This window comes from Lissotriton helveticus, chromosome 12 (assembly GCF_964261635.1).
Source record: "Lissotriton helveticus chromosome 12, aLisHel1.1, whole genome shotgun sequence".
NCBI lineage: Eukaryota > Metazoa > Chordata > Amphibia > Caudata > Salamandridae > Lissotriton > Lissotriton helveticus.
In genome coordinates this window covers 128361046-128374518 of record NC_136073.1, presented here as the reverse complement: position 1 = coordinate 128374518, position 13473 = coordinate 128361046, and the positions used below count along the sequence as shown (strand labels likewise).

General features: G+C 47.5%; 4 non-coding genes across 4 annotated transcripts; 1 reads left to right on the top strand and 3 right to left on the bottom strand.

The window, feature by feature from the left end:
- Positions 1 to 293: 293 nt before the first annotated feature.
- TRNAP-CGG (transfer RNA proline (anticodon CGG)) lies at positions 294 to 365 on the bottom strand. The gene has a single exon. It is a non-coding gene; the product is annotated as a tRNA-Pro (tRNA).
- Positions 366 to 1003: 638 nt separating this feature from the next.
- TRNAS-GCU (transfer RNA serine (anticodon GCU)) lies at positions 1004 to 1085 on the top strand. Its single transcript has one exon. It is a non-coding gene; the product is annotated as a tRNA-Ser (tRNA).
- Positions 1086 to 7235: 6150 nt separating this feature from the next.
- Positions 7236 to 7309, bottom strand: TRNAN-GUU (transfer RNA asparagine (anticodon GUU)). Its single transcript has one exon. It is a non-coding gene; the product is annotated as a tRNA-Asn (tRNA).
- Positions 7310 to 10670: 3361 nt separating this feature from the next.
- Positions 10671 to 10741, bottom strand: TRNAG-GCC (transfer RNA glycine (anticodon GCC)). Its single transcript has one exon. It is a non-coding gene; the product is annotated as a tRNA-Gly (tRNA).
- Between the last annotated feature and the right edge of the window lie 2732 nt (positions 10742 to 13473).

Here is a 13473-nt window from a genome sequence, read left to right as displayed (position 1 = left end):
TGCCCAGTAATTAAACAGATAAATGACGGCTAATACACAAAAAAAAGTAAATATATTCCTTAACATAATTTCACAACTCACGCAAACCATGCACTTTACCCACCGTCTTATTTATAACTGTGTAATTCATAAGAAAATGAACTCCGCTGTAGAATGTAAAACGCGTTTTTATGCAGAGTAGGAGTGAGGGTTGTTTACAAATGTGATCGGAAAGGGTTCAAATCAATATAAAAAATAATATAAAGGATTGAAATCAATATAAAAATAATCAAAAAGAAAAGGGTAATAAGATAGGGCTCGTCCGGGATTTGAACCCGGGACCTCTCGCACCCGAAGCGAGAATCATACCCCTAGACCAACGAGCCGGCACATACTCCATTTTCTGTGATTTTTACAGATGTGCAAAAGATATGCTGTGCAACAGGTATGATTTTGATCACACGTATGTACAGTCTGCTTATTTTCTGTAAGTGACTCCGAGAGGGTGAGCACCGTTGCTGTCTTTTAGCACCAAGATCAGTATCACTGTTGCCCCTCAGCCACAGGGCGAGTGTGATCGATGGCTCTGGGTGACTGGACCATTTGCATAACTGCCTCTCAAGATCAGTTATTCCATTTCCTGTCGGTGTTCTCATTGCCTGTAGTGACCGGCCAGTGGTGCATCCGCCACTGACTTTTAAGAATCAGTTACCAACCTCACCTGGGCTCAGTGACATAATGTTCTTCTCGAGGATCAGCCATCTTAACCACACTTAAATCACCCCGACTAACACACTCGGACTGGTTTCATTTCCAGCAGGTGAACTGCCACGAATCACCAACATCCCCCAGGTAGACTAGTGGGGGGAACTGCGCCCGCCACTGCAGGGATTTTTTCTCCTGTGAGACCACCCTGCCCAAAGTTGTACCTCGACCGCATTTCACAAAATAGTTATATGGAAAACTCTGTCCCCTGTGGAGCGTCCACGAATAAAAAAGTTTGATAGAGATTATCTCTCATCAGGACGAGGTGGCCGAGTGGTTAAGGCGATGGACTGCTAATCCATTGTGCTCTGCACGCGTGGGTTCGAATCCCACCCTCGTCGATGTACTTTTGATAATAGCTATATATAGAAAATAAAACTAATTTCCAACCGTATCTGCCTCACTTGACACGCCCCTTTAAAGAGGTACAAACACCTTGCAACATCCTGTAACTGGGGAAATCGCCTCATTTCTCCACCTGAAACATACACATCACCTGACTGGCAGTGTCAGCTAGTGCTCATGTAAAGCACTCCAATGCCTTTGGGCCGAGCTCCCGCTATAGAAAGCTGCATCCATCATTTAAATCCACCTTTAACTTCAGTATCAGTAAGTGGGGAAGAGGGTTCAGTGCATTCAACTATGCATTACCTCCTCGTCCTGTCTTCCTCGCCACAGTAATCACATATGAGCCTCCGGCTCCACACAGAACTCCAAGTAAAATAAAAGAGCAGCGCTCTAGTCTCCCCTCCCTCCTCCAATATGGCCCCAGAGGCTTCATCCAATCCTATAAAAGGATACATATCAACCAGCACGACCTGTTCTTTTTTTCTGCACTTCTCCGAGTGCTGTGTTTTTCCCTGCTGGTCAGGTGAGTGGGGCTGGGATCCTGCTTGAGCTGTCCCCTTCTGCCCTTTTGGTATTGAGTTTGGGGGTAGTAGTGTTGTGCTAGTGTTGTTTTTCTATGCACTTTGTGGATTGTGTTTTTCATTTTGTCTCGTACTTTTAAATTTTCTTGCCCCCTTCTTTTGCCATTATTGCCTCTCGTCCTGCTTTAGCGGACTTCTGGGCTTGTTCTTTCGGCTTGTTTTGCGGGACGCATGGGTTCCTGGAAGCCGTTTTTCTTTTGTTTCCGACCGCGCGTCCTGCTGAGCGGGCGTTGCGCGGCCGGGTGCCTTTGCTCTGGGGGCCGGAGGCTCCCGTTGCACTTCCCTACCTGCTGCCGAGGCGGGGTGCACTTGCTGTGGGGGCCGGAGGCTCCCGGTCGCATTTCCCTACCTGCTGCCGAGGCCGGGTGCTCTTGCTGTGGGGGCCGGAGGCTCCCGGTCGCATTTCCCTACCTGCTGCCGGGGCCGGGTGCGCTTGTTGTGGGGGCCGGAGGCTCCCGGCCGCATTCCTTGCCTGCTGCAGTTCTGGGCATATTCTTTAGCTGCGATCAGCTTTCGGATTTCTCCGACCACGCAAGGCGGTATATGGCTGTCTTTTTGCGCATGCGCGCGGCTCTTCTTCAATGCATTTATGTGTTTGGAGTCATGCTTGGGTTGATTTATGTGGTTGCCTAGCAACCTCGGGGCCTTTTTCGGCCAGGCATGTTGTCCTGTTCATTGCTTGTGTTGACTCCACTCGTCCACTCGTGTGTGGATGTGATGGGGCGTGGTTCTCTAGCCTTTCCTGCTCCTGGGTCCTTGCAATGGACTTCTGGGTCAGAGGTGGCAATTCATTCTTTTGATTTGTTGCAGCTTTGATTCCTTCTGCTATGGCTACGGCATTGCAGGGTCAGGTGCCTGTTCCTCCTGATGATGAGGCGTAGGTGGATGACGCTACTGCTGCTGGTTCTGTCGATGTTGTGGACGTTGATGTCCGGGGTCGCTTTGTGCTGCCTAATGGTGGTGCTGGGTTACATTCGTGTGAACTTGGTGTTTCCTGCATTTTTGGTGGATCTAGTGGACGTTCTGTTTTCGCGGTATCAGCGCCCTGGGACTGATTCTTTGCCTATACATTCTTCTGTTTTGATATGGATACATGTATGGAAGTATGTGGTCAGGGGTTCGTTTTCACATTTTTGTGTACACGATACCCGCTGCGGGATTTTGCTGTGCGTAATGGTGGGTGCGGTGGAGCGCACTTTTGCAGCTGCATTGTTTTTCTATCATCTTCTACTCTGGCGTTGTTGGAGCAGCGGGTGCGCCTGCTTTCTGGTGTTTTCCTTTGTTCTTCGCTCCTGGATAGATGGTGCTGCGCTGTATATTCTCCGGATGATGATCCCTTTTTCGGGTGTTTAGTTGTTTGATCCTCCTTTGGATGTCATGGTGGTGTTGCCTGCGGAGGACCGTATGATCCTTGCTCCTGGGCGTACTGATCGCTTCCATGCCTTTGGTTCCCTGAGTGCTTTTGTTCATTCCTGGATGGTTGGCCCTTTCATGGAAGGGGGCGTGGCCGGGGTACTCCTTTCTTTGACAAGTCCCGGTTCTCTGGTGCTTCTGCCTCCTCCGCTCCCACTTCCTATTCATGTAGGGCTCGCTCCTGGTGTCGGCCCGGTTGGGGGTCGTCTCCCTTGATTCATAGACTATTGACGCGAGACTGTGTCGGACATACGGGTTCTTCGAGTGGTTTCGAAGGGTGTTCGTCTTGGGTTTTCCCAGACTCCCCCAGACTGTTTCAGGGCCACGCCTTGTCCCGGAGACCCTGTAAGGAGATTGGCGCTTTTGGGACGGCATCGATTCCCTGGTGGTCAAGAGGGCGGTGATTCCTGTTCCCCGCGATCAATTGGGGTTGGGTGTGTATTCCATCCTGTTCCTGATGTCCGTGCGCACTGGGGTTCTTCGGTCAGTGATGGACCTAACGTGGTTGTATGCTTGCATCCCTCACATGAAGTTCAATATGGTTTCGCTTCGGTTGATCCTTCCTCTGTTGTCTCAGGGCGTCTTCCTTGCTTCAATGGACTTGTGTGATGCTTATATGCATATCCCTGTTCATCCAGCCTCTCTGAGATTTCTCCAGTTTTGCGTGCTGGGTCGTCATTTCCTTTTCCAGGTACTGCCCCTTGGGCTCTGCTCTGCTCCTAGGATCTTTACTAAGGTTCTGGCTCCTCTTATTGGACATTTGCATGGGGAGGGCGTCAGTGTTTTTCCTTATCTGGACGACATTTGTTTATGCTTCTTCTCTTCCTGAGGCGGAGTTGCATGTCCAGTGGGTGTGCCATGTCCTGGAGCATCATGGGTTCCTAGTGATTGTGCCGATGTCCTCCCTGGTTCCTGCGCAGGTATTGGCTTTCATTGGGGCTCTGTGCAGGACTCTGTTGGGGATGGTGTTCCTGCCCCCTCCCGGGATTCTGTCCCTGATGTCTGCAGTTCGTGACCTGTTGTTGGGGCGTTCTCATCCTGTGAGCCTTTGGTTGAAGGTTCAGGTTCTGATGTCGGCGTCGTTTTTGACGGTGCCGTGGGCTCGCCTCCACATGTACCCGGTGGGGTCCCGCGTTTTGTCGCATTGGGACCCCTGTTCCCTCGATATGGGTATTTTGGTTCCTTTGTCGGAGGATGTTCGGGTGGTCCTGTGTTGGTGGTTGGACGGAGGTCATCTGTCCAAGGGCCGCCCTTTTCTGATTGTTCCCACCCGCATGGTCACTACCGATGCCAGCCTGCTGGGGTGGGGTGCTAATCTGGGGGATTCGACGACTCAGGGGGTTTGGCCTCAGTCTGTATTGTCATGTTCCTCCAACTACAAGGAGCTGGAGGCCGTCCTTCTGGGTCTGTTGGACTTCTCGGATCTTGTTCAGGGTCACCACGTGCTGATCCGGACGGCCAATCCGGTGGTGATGTCTTATGTGAACCACCAAGGGGGGTGCAGGGTTCGCTCCCTCAGTTGACTGGCCCGTCGGATTGGTTCTTGGGCGGAGGTGCATCTGGAGTCCCTGTCTGCCATCTACCTGCCAGGTGCGGAGAACGCTGTGGCGGATTGTCTGAGCCGGGTGTTTCCTTCCATGGGGTCCTTGTCCCTCAAGCGATGGATGTTCAGGTGGTTGCAGGTGATGTTTGGCTGTCCGATTGTGGACCTGTTTGCCTCCCGGGACAATGCCCAGATCCGTTGTTTTTGCATGATTATGCCTTGCCAGGATGCCTGGAGGGTGGACGCCCTTTCGTTCATTGGGCCGGAGGGTCTGTTTTATGCATTCCCCCCTGTTCCCCTGATTCCGGCTGTGTTGCAGAAGATCAAGCGGGAGGGGTCGTTGGTGCTTCTAATTGCTCCTTGTTGGAAGCGTCGCCCTTGGTATCCACTGCTGTTGGAATTGGCTGTGTCTCCAGGGTGGGCCTTGCCATTCGTGCCTTACCCTCTGATGGGTCCTCTTCTTCCTCTGCCTGTGTTCCGTTCCCTGGGTCTGCGGGCCTGGCTCTTGAGAGGGTTTCTCTGATGCGAGAGGGTTGTTCTGTGACTGTGGCTGGGGTCATTCAGCGGTCCCGGCGGCCTTCTACGCTTAAGTCCTACGCCAAGCACTGGGATAATTTTGCTTCTTGGTGTGTTGGTCGTGAGCTTTCGTTGGATTCTTTGGATCCTGCTCGCATTCTGGATTTTCTGAATGATGGATTTGTGCTGGGCTTGGCCATTTCGACTCTTGGGGCTCAATGGGCCGCCATTCGGGCGTTTCATGTCCTGCCTTTGGTTTCTATTTCTCCATTGGTTGCTAGACTTTTTAAATCTCTTTCTTTCCAACGCCCCCGTCCTATCATGTGTCCTCCTCCTTGGGACCTTCCTTTGGTTTTGCGTTCCTTGCAGTTGGCTCCTTTCGACCCTTTGGAGTCTGTGGACTTGAAGTTTTTGGCTCTCAAGGTGGTGTTTCTTGTGGCGATTGCCTCTGCCAGGCGTATGGGTGAGTTGGGTGCTTTCCTTCGTTCTGCCCCGTTTTTGTTGGTTTTGGCGGACCGTGTGGTCTTGCGCCCTCATCCTACTTTTGTTCCTGAGGTTGATTCTTATTTTCACCGGTCTGCTGAGGTGGTTCTTCCGGTTCTTTGTCCTACTCCTTCCTCGTCTGAGGTGTCTCTTTTGCACCTCTTGGATGTTCGGCGTGCCTTGCTGATTTATTTGTCTCGCACGTCTTCCCTTTGTACAGTTGACAACTTGTTTGTGAATTTTGGTTTGTCACGTCTGGGTTTGAAACCCTTCTTCTCCATGATCAGTCGTTGGATTAAGGAGGCCATTCTGTTGGCATATGCTTCGGTCTCTGAGGTCCCCTCCCTTCCTGTTCAAGGTCGTTCCACCAAATCTGTGGCTGTGTCCTGGGCTTCTTTCAAAGGGGTGTCTATGGAGGATGTTTGCAGGGCTGCTACGTGGTCTTCTCCGCATACCTTCATGTCCCATTACCGCCTCCAACTTGGGGGTGGGGGTTCTGTTTCGTTTGCCTCTTCTGTTTTATCTGCTGGGGTACCTTGAGAGGTTGTCCCTTTTGGGTTGTTGTGCCTCTGTATATTAAAATATGTTTTCGCTGCACTGTTGGTGTGGTCTGTTTTCCTTACATGAAGCTGATTGCTTTGGTATCGGCTCATATGTGATTACTGTGGCGAGGAAGACAGGACGAGGAGGTAATGCCCCGGTTACTTACCGGTAATCTTCATTACTCCGAGTCCATGTCTTCCTCGCCACAGTATAGTTTCCCTTCCCTCCCGGCCCTGGTGGTGGCTTCATGTCTGCGGCTTGGTTTTTCAGGTCGTGCTGGTTGATATGTATCCTTTTATAGGATTGGATGAAGCCTCTGGGGCCATATTGGAGGAGGGAGGGGAGACTAGAGCGCTGCTCTTTTATTTTACTTGGAGTTCTGTGTGGAGCCGGAGGCTCATATGTGATTACTGTGGCGAGGAAGACATGGACTCGGAGTAATGAAGATTACCGGTAAGTAACCGGGGCAATCCCTCACGGACGTCTTAACTTTTCGCATAATCTGCAGACAAATTTAATCTTCTCGTTTTCACTCTGGCCTCAATTCCTTCTCTACTGAGGCTTTATTAGTCTATTTTAAACTTGTTTTGCACTTGTCAATCTTTCCTTTACAGTGCTTTCTATTTTTGAACTTAAGTAGCTATGTTTCTAGCCCGTGACCAATTCCATAAATGGCCTCGAGATGTCGCTGTGCTACACCCAGTAAATAATGACTCGAAAGCTCACGCCCTGCTGCGGCAGGTGAAGTGCACAGAATAGAGACCAGCCTGTGAAATCACCTAGGAAACAGACACACACAGGTTTATTTACAATTTAACGTTTGGAGGTAACTGTTCATACTGTCATTATATGTCTCATAATGCAGCCAGGAGCTGTCACCCAGCTGCTATATTTTATGGACAATTTGCTCCTCACGCAAATTCCAACGGATCACGTGAGAGTTTACTTTCGCACTCATCTTTACTTTCACGAGAAGGGTAGTTTTAAATATACCATGGAAATGTAAAGAAATCATGTTTGTTTCTGAAGCTAAGGTACAGGTAAAATAAATGAATAAAAGAACACGTCCCTGGGTGGGCTTGAACCACCAACCTTTCGGTAAACAGCCAAACGCGCTAACCAATTGCGCCACAGAGACTGCATGTTGCTAAAATTGCTCTCATTAAAGAATGGTGGAACGTGTGTGGTACAGTATCATAGAGTGTGTATGTACATTGTTCGCTGCATGACTCCAATTTTGGGCCAACCTGATGCAAATAGCCTTGGTCATGCTAAAATAAGAACAGTCCAGCTCAAACCAACAGGCCACATCTGCACTGAACTCGACCACAAGCCAATTTATTAGTTGTGTCTAGAATATATAGTTGTATAGAAGCTATGGTTGTGATATGGCACAGCAACGACAGGACCTGCATCTGGATAAACTGGACCAGTTACAGCTTGGACCACACCTGTGAGGAGCAGTTTAACCGCATCGCTGCGGCGTCTATTCCGCCCCAGCGCTTAAGGGGCAGGGCGGCAATGCGGCGGCCACATGCTGATGACGGTACTGCTCCGTCATCAGCCGCGGTTGGGCTGTGCTCATGACGGAGCGGTTCCGTCATTGCCCCGCCCGCTCAATAGAACGCACCGCGCAGGCGCGGCGGCCGGGCCATGATGGAACCGCTCCGTCATCAGCACAGCCCAACCGCAGCTGATGACGGAGCGGTTCCGTCATCAGCATGGAAAGGGCTAAGTTCTGTGGCCCAATGAGCAAATTCTGCCCTCATGGTAACTGTGGCCAGAGGAGCAGAATCAATGACAATTTGCCTAGGATCCACCAGCTGACTACTAATACATATTAATTTGTTGTTACACAGTGTGGGGCTTATTTATGAGCCCTTGCGTCACTTTTGTGCCGCCGGTGCGTCACTTTTTGTGACGCACCAGCAGCGTAAAAAATGTGCCTTGTTGCACCATATTTACAAAGTGACGCATGTAGGTAGATATGTCACTTTGTAAAACCCTGCGTCACATTATGCCTGCGCCTTGTATAATGTATGCAGGGGGGTGTTCCAACGCAAGTAAAGGTCATAGAAGTGATGTAGTGAAATCTAGATTTCACTGTGCCTCTTCTAGGATGCAAATGCGTCAATATCTTACGCCTGGCCCATGGCAGGTGTAAGACTGACGCAGGCACATTTTACATTGGATTTGCCCATGTGTAATGATCCTTTGCTAGCGTTGGGTCACTTTTGTGACACACTCCAGCAATGCGTATTTTATGTGCCTACAGATACATCAGAAATACTGAGGTATCTGTAACTCCTTGCGACAAGATGCGTCATACTGTAAATATGACGCCTCATTGGTGTCACAAGGAGGGCGCAATGAAAAGGGACGCAACACTGTTTTCTCACAGGGATGCGTCACTTTTCATAAATGAGGCCCTATATCTCTAACGAAATGGACAAGGAAAAGCATGATTGTGAGTTGCACCGGCTTGCTTTATTGATCACCACAAACTGCGGTTTCAGATAGCTCAATGGGTTAAGGCAACTGATCAATAATATGGTTAATAGATCTCAGGTAGTAGGTTTGAATGATAAAACAGCGTGAAGGGTTAACTTGTCTTATTTATTGCATTGCCTGCAACCAGCTTGTCGCAGGTTTGTATTCCATATCAAATAGCTCAACAACATTACCCATTTTTTGCAGGTGAACTTGTTCACAAATCAAATCATGATAAATAAAATTCAGAGGCTTTTGTCCTCTCCAAAAATTTTGCATGTGACCTAAAGAACATATATGTCAGTCCTATCAGATTTTAACCCAATCTTTCATTCTATTGTTAATAATGTGGTTTCATTGATTTAGGAAGTTGTAATAATCAATTATTAAGTTCCCAAAAAACAATTGTCATTAATGCTTTCTTGTTTGCTGTATTGATGGCCGTTTTACTGTAATTATTCCAGGGGTCGAAGTGGGAGGGATCTGAGGGTCATGAAGTGTCCATACTTTCTTAATTTTAGAAAGACAGTTCCCAACTTTTTGTGAAAATACGACCGCCTGGGGATGGTTAATTCCGGCAGTTGAAATGCTTCAGCTAAAGTTAAAAATAACACCAAAGCACACACTAGTTATTTTAAAAAAAAACACTTGATAAGAACAAAGTTCACACACTTCTTTGTTGATTCAATGAAGTGTCTCCATTAATTATTCAAGAAAACAACAAGCTGATGAGAGGCAACACAAAAGAATAACAATGGGTTAAGACTCAGAAAGAAGAGTTCGTTTGCAGATGTTGTTGGTTTCTGATGCAAGTCCTTTATTTGAAACAAGCCTTTAAATCCTTTTGGATACAGCTAATGCGTTTCACCCTTCATGAGGACTTCTTCAGGGCTGTAAATACATACAACATAACTCACTTTAAAATCCTACTAAACAGTAAGGTAATGACTGTCAATCTGCAAATGTAAAGGGAGAGTGGAAGCCTGTATTGACTTTAATTGATGGAACTACTTGAATCTTCCTATTGACACAGAATTATTCTTTGTGATAGGTATTTTAAGGGAGCTGTCAGCTAAATTATGAAGTGTGTGTTTTTAAGAGACAGTAATGAAAAAGCTGCTTCTTGATGCCACACATTTATTCTTTTTGAGAGGTATTGTGAGTGAGCTACCAGCCTAGTTGTGTTATATGTGCTTTTCAAAAGACAGTTATAAAAAAAAATGCACTACATATAGTTCTGGTATTAATAAGATCTATATTTTGGAACCACTTTATTATCTTTAACTTGTTCGCACATTTTGAAGAAACTTATATTATGCTCTGTGTAATACAAGTTTAAAATAATAAGGTATATGTACACAGTGCTTTATGTCCCAGACTGGGACCTTGTAGAATTAAATATACGCAAGTCACTATTCTCCATGGCACCAACCAGGATTCAATTCTGTGGCTCGCTGGTGCAGTTATTTCAGGTGTCATAATGCACAATACCGCACTTCCCACTGATTATCCTACCTTGCATCAGTTTCCCATTTGAACTGTACATTATTTTATAAGTAGTTACCTGAAGGTGAAAGACCAAAAATGCACAGAATATTTTATTTTTTTAACTACGCCTTTGGCCACACCCCTACCCTTACTCACCCTGCTCCCACTGTGCACAGCCTCACAGTTCATTCCCATACGTTTTTTAAATGCACTTCGACCACTGAATTATAGATATAAAGCCCATCATAAACAGGAACACATCTTTGTAAACGAGTCAATCATATGTTTGCACAAACTGACTGAGCTATAGACGTGGCATAATGGGTTGAACATTTCCATATGAAACACCAGGGGGCGGTGGCAGGAGACCCTGCTGCTGCTTTGAATGAATGATTTAAGTGAGCTGTTCTTGGTCACACATGATGCAACGCGCTCTGTTGGCATAAACATATCTTTGGGTTTATTTACAATTTGTAAAATATTTCAAGAGTTTCCAGGAACATTTTCCAAAAACAATGTGTTGCATTGGCCGGGAATCGAACCCGGGCCTCCCGCGTGGCAGGCGAGAATTCTACCACTGAACCACCAATGCTTCATATCAGAGATTGTCTGTAAGACATTTAATTATTGAAGAAACCGGTGCGATCCCCGTAGTATGATTTCTTAATTTATATTTGTTGCAACATTATTGTACATGATTTGAAGGAAGAAGCTGTCACATAACACATATTGAGTCAAAGGGCTCCTTACCAACCTGGCTCCTTTAGTCGAACTCGACTTTCTATACAAATGCATTTGACAGAGAGAGTTTTTTTAACACGCATAAAATGTTAAAAGGGAAACTACAATTTCCAGAATACATTTTTTTGTTGGGAAAAACAGGACAGTTGGAGGCGGATTATCTCGATGGATCATATTGCAGCTGTGCGAGGTTTCCCCCTCAGCCCAAACCTTTCCAGTCTCAGCCCACAGGATCTGCACGACTTTGAGAACACGTCTCTCCTCCGCTCTGCTGGTAGGTCGCCCCATCCCGAGACAACTACACAGAATGTCTTCAGTACACGTCACGTCAGCAGTACTTACGGTTCCTGCTTGTGTCCGCTTCTGGGGAGACATGCCAACACTATGCAAACAATCCACATTTAAGTATTCCATGTTTAGGGAACATTGGGCTCTACATAATGAATTATCACATACACGCTAGTCTGATTGTTTTTAAACCTCATTTGTACATAACACCACAAAAATATGGATTGCGCATCCACCGGATAAGGACAGAGCCGGCCACCAACATCAACGCGTCGAAAAGGGACACTTTAGCAAAACAAAAGGGACAGATTACAAAGGAAAGATCCGGGTTCCAAAGTTGCTTCATTTTAGCCAAAAGAAACCCGCTGTCTACAAAACGGCCCTTGACTCTCACGGCTGATACCTCGCATTTTTAGTGCACCACTTTGTATGTTTAACAGCAAAGCTTGAATACAAGTTTGCATGCTTAAGGGCAAAAAAGATTCAGAATTAAAGAAAGCAGCTTGCATATTTAATAGCAAAGTTTTAAATGAAAAAAATGGTATATTTAAAAACAAATTTGAAGTCTGCGTTGGCCGGGAATCGAACCCGGGTCAACTGCTTGGAAGGAAGCTATGCTCACCTGAAGAAGATCAGCAAAAATGGTCAGGCGATTTAATCGATGTCTCTTCAGTAATTTTGCCCGGCGTTAAACGCCTCTAATACCTTACAAAGATTATCAAACACAGAGGCAGGCGCTGGAGACAGGAAGACAGGAAACACGTTTTATTCCGACGGAGCAGAACACATCAGATCGGACAACAAGGTATCGTCTCGAGGTGCTCTCTGACAGCCTCTCTGAGACCTGGTCTTTTATACACTGGTTTATGACATGTGACCTTTCTTTATTACAACAAAGACATTGTGAAGTATGAGGTTGACATCCCCGGCACCCCCCCAGTTCCGGCCCACTCCAACACATGACAACAGTAGAGGTCCTCACCCCCCATACAACAGGAGGGGGCTATCACGCAGCTGAGTGTTTCGCCAATTCCTTTGGAATGTGTGCGCCTGATCGAATCTCAAGGGATGGGGAGGTCATGATCAATAGTAGCTCCTTTGAAAAGGGTCGAGTGCATGCAGTAGTGGGCAATAAACTGTACCCTCAGGCCAAGGGATGACCAGCGGTTCGTACAGACAATCGGGATCAGAGGAAGGGGTCATCAAAGGAGAGGTATTCATGGAAGAAAAGGATCAGTGTGATCAGCGTGGATAATCGGAAGGAGGTGTTGGTCAGGCGCGGGGTGTAATTCCTAGAGACAGAGTCATGTTGGAAGAGGAGGGTTCATGACTTACGCATGTGGATGCGGGGTCAGCCAGAGTGCATGGGGGAGGCTTGCAGGGTCAGGGAAGTGTGCTGACGATCGATCGTGAACAGGGAGATCATGGTACCTAAAATGGCTGTCGTGTATGTTCATACGTGAGTCTGTCATACGTGAGTCTGAGAAATGGACAAGATGGCGCAGATGATGTTTAGTTCATAGACTAAAATTCCACAGTCCTCCCTTTTAACATGTCTCGCCAACTTGTCAATTCGGATCTATCCCCATAAGACCACGTATTTCTACCTCATAGAGGGGGCTCATGTGTTCAGTTCGACAGTCCAAAGTCTTAGGGCACATACAGTTAGAAATGAGTGAACACAAAGGTGGCAAACATTGAATACCTAAGCAGCACCCACACAGTACCACAACTGGTATCAGTATAAATGTAAACAATCTCCATCCCCAGTCCTTCAAAGTGTCCCAAAACCAGCCTCCAAGCGACCATCCTTCTTGCTCTTGGTGAACCTCTGAGGATAGTCTGTGGAGGTGTTCAATTGCTTTGTAGACTGAAGGCGAGTTATCTGGCACGTAGGTGCAATAGCTGGAGCCGATGATGCGGCATGCTCCTCCACGGTCGGCCAGAATCACATCTAGAACAAGGCGGTTTTGGAGAGCCACCAGGCGGACTGCCTGAAGCTCAGCCGTGTTGTTAGCAAGGATGCCAGCCGTGATGTTAATGGTTGTTTCTACTGCCTGAGTTAGGTGTCGGATAGCGCGGCTGTTTGCCATGGGTCCCCACAGAGGAACAAGTCCCTTTGCTGCATCCAGGAACTGTGCTCCGGTGGAGTCGGCTTGTTCAACAGCTCCGGCGCGCTTTTGCCGGTGGTGGTAGGCTGAGGCCACATACGTGGGAGGAAGAATGAAGGCGATGTAGCACGTACCCCTCCAACCTTTCGGGAGCCAGGTGTAACCTTTGGTGCCACAAACAAAG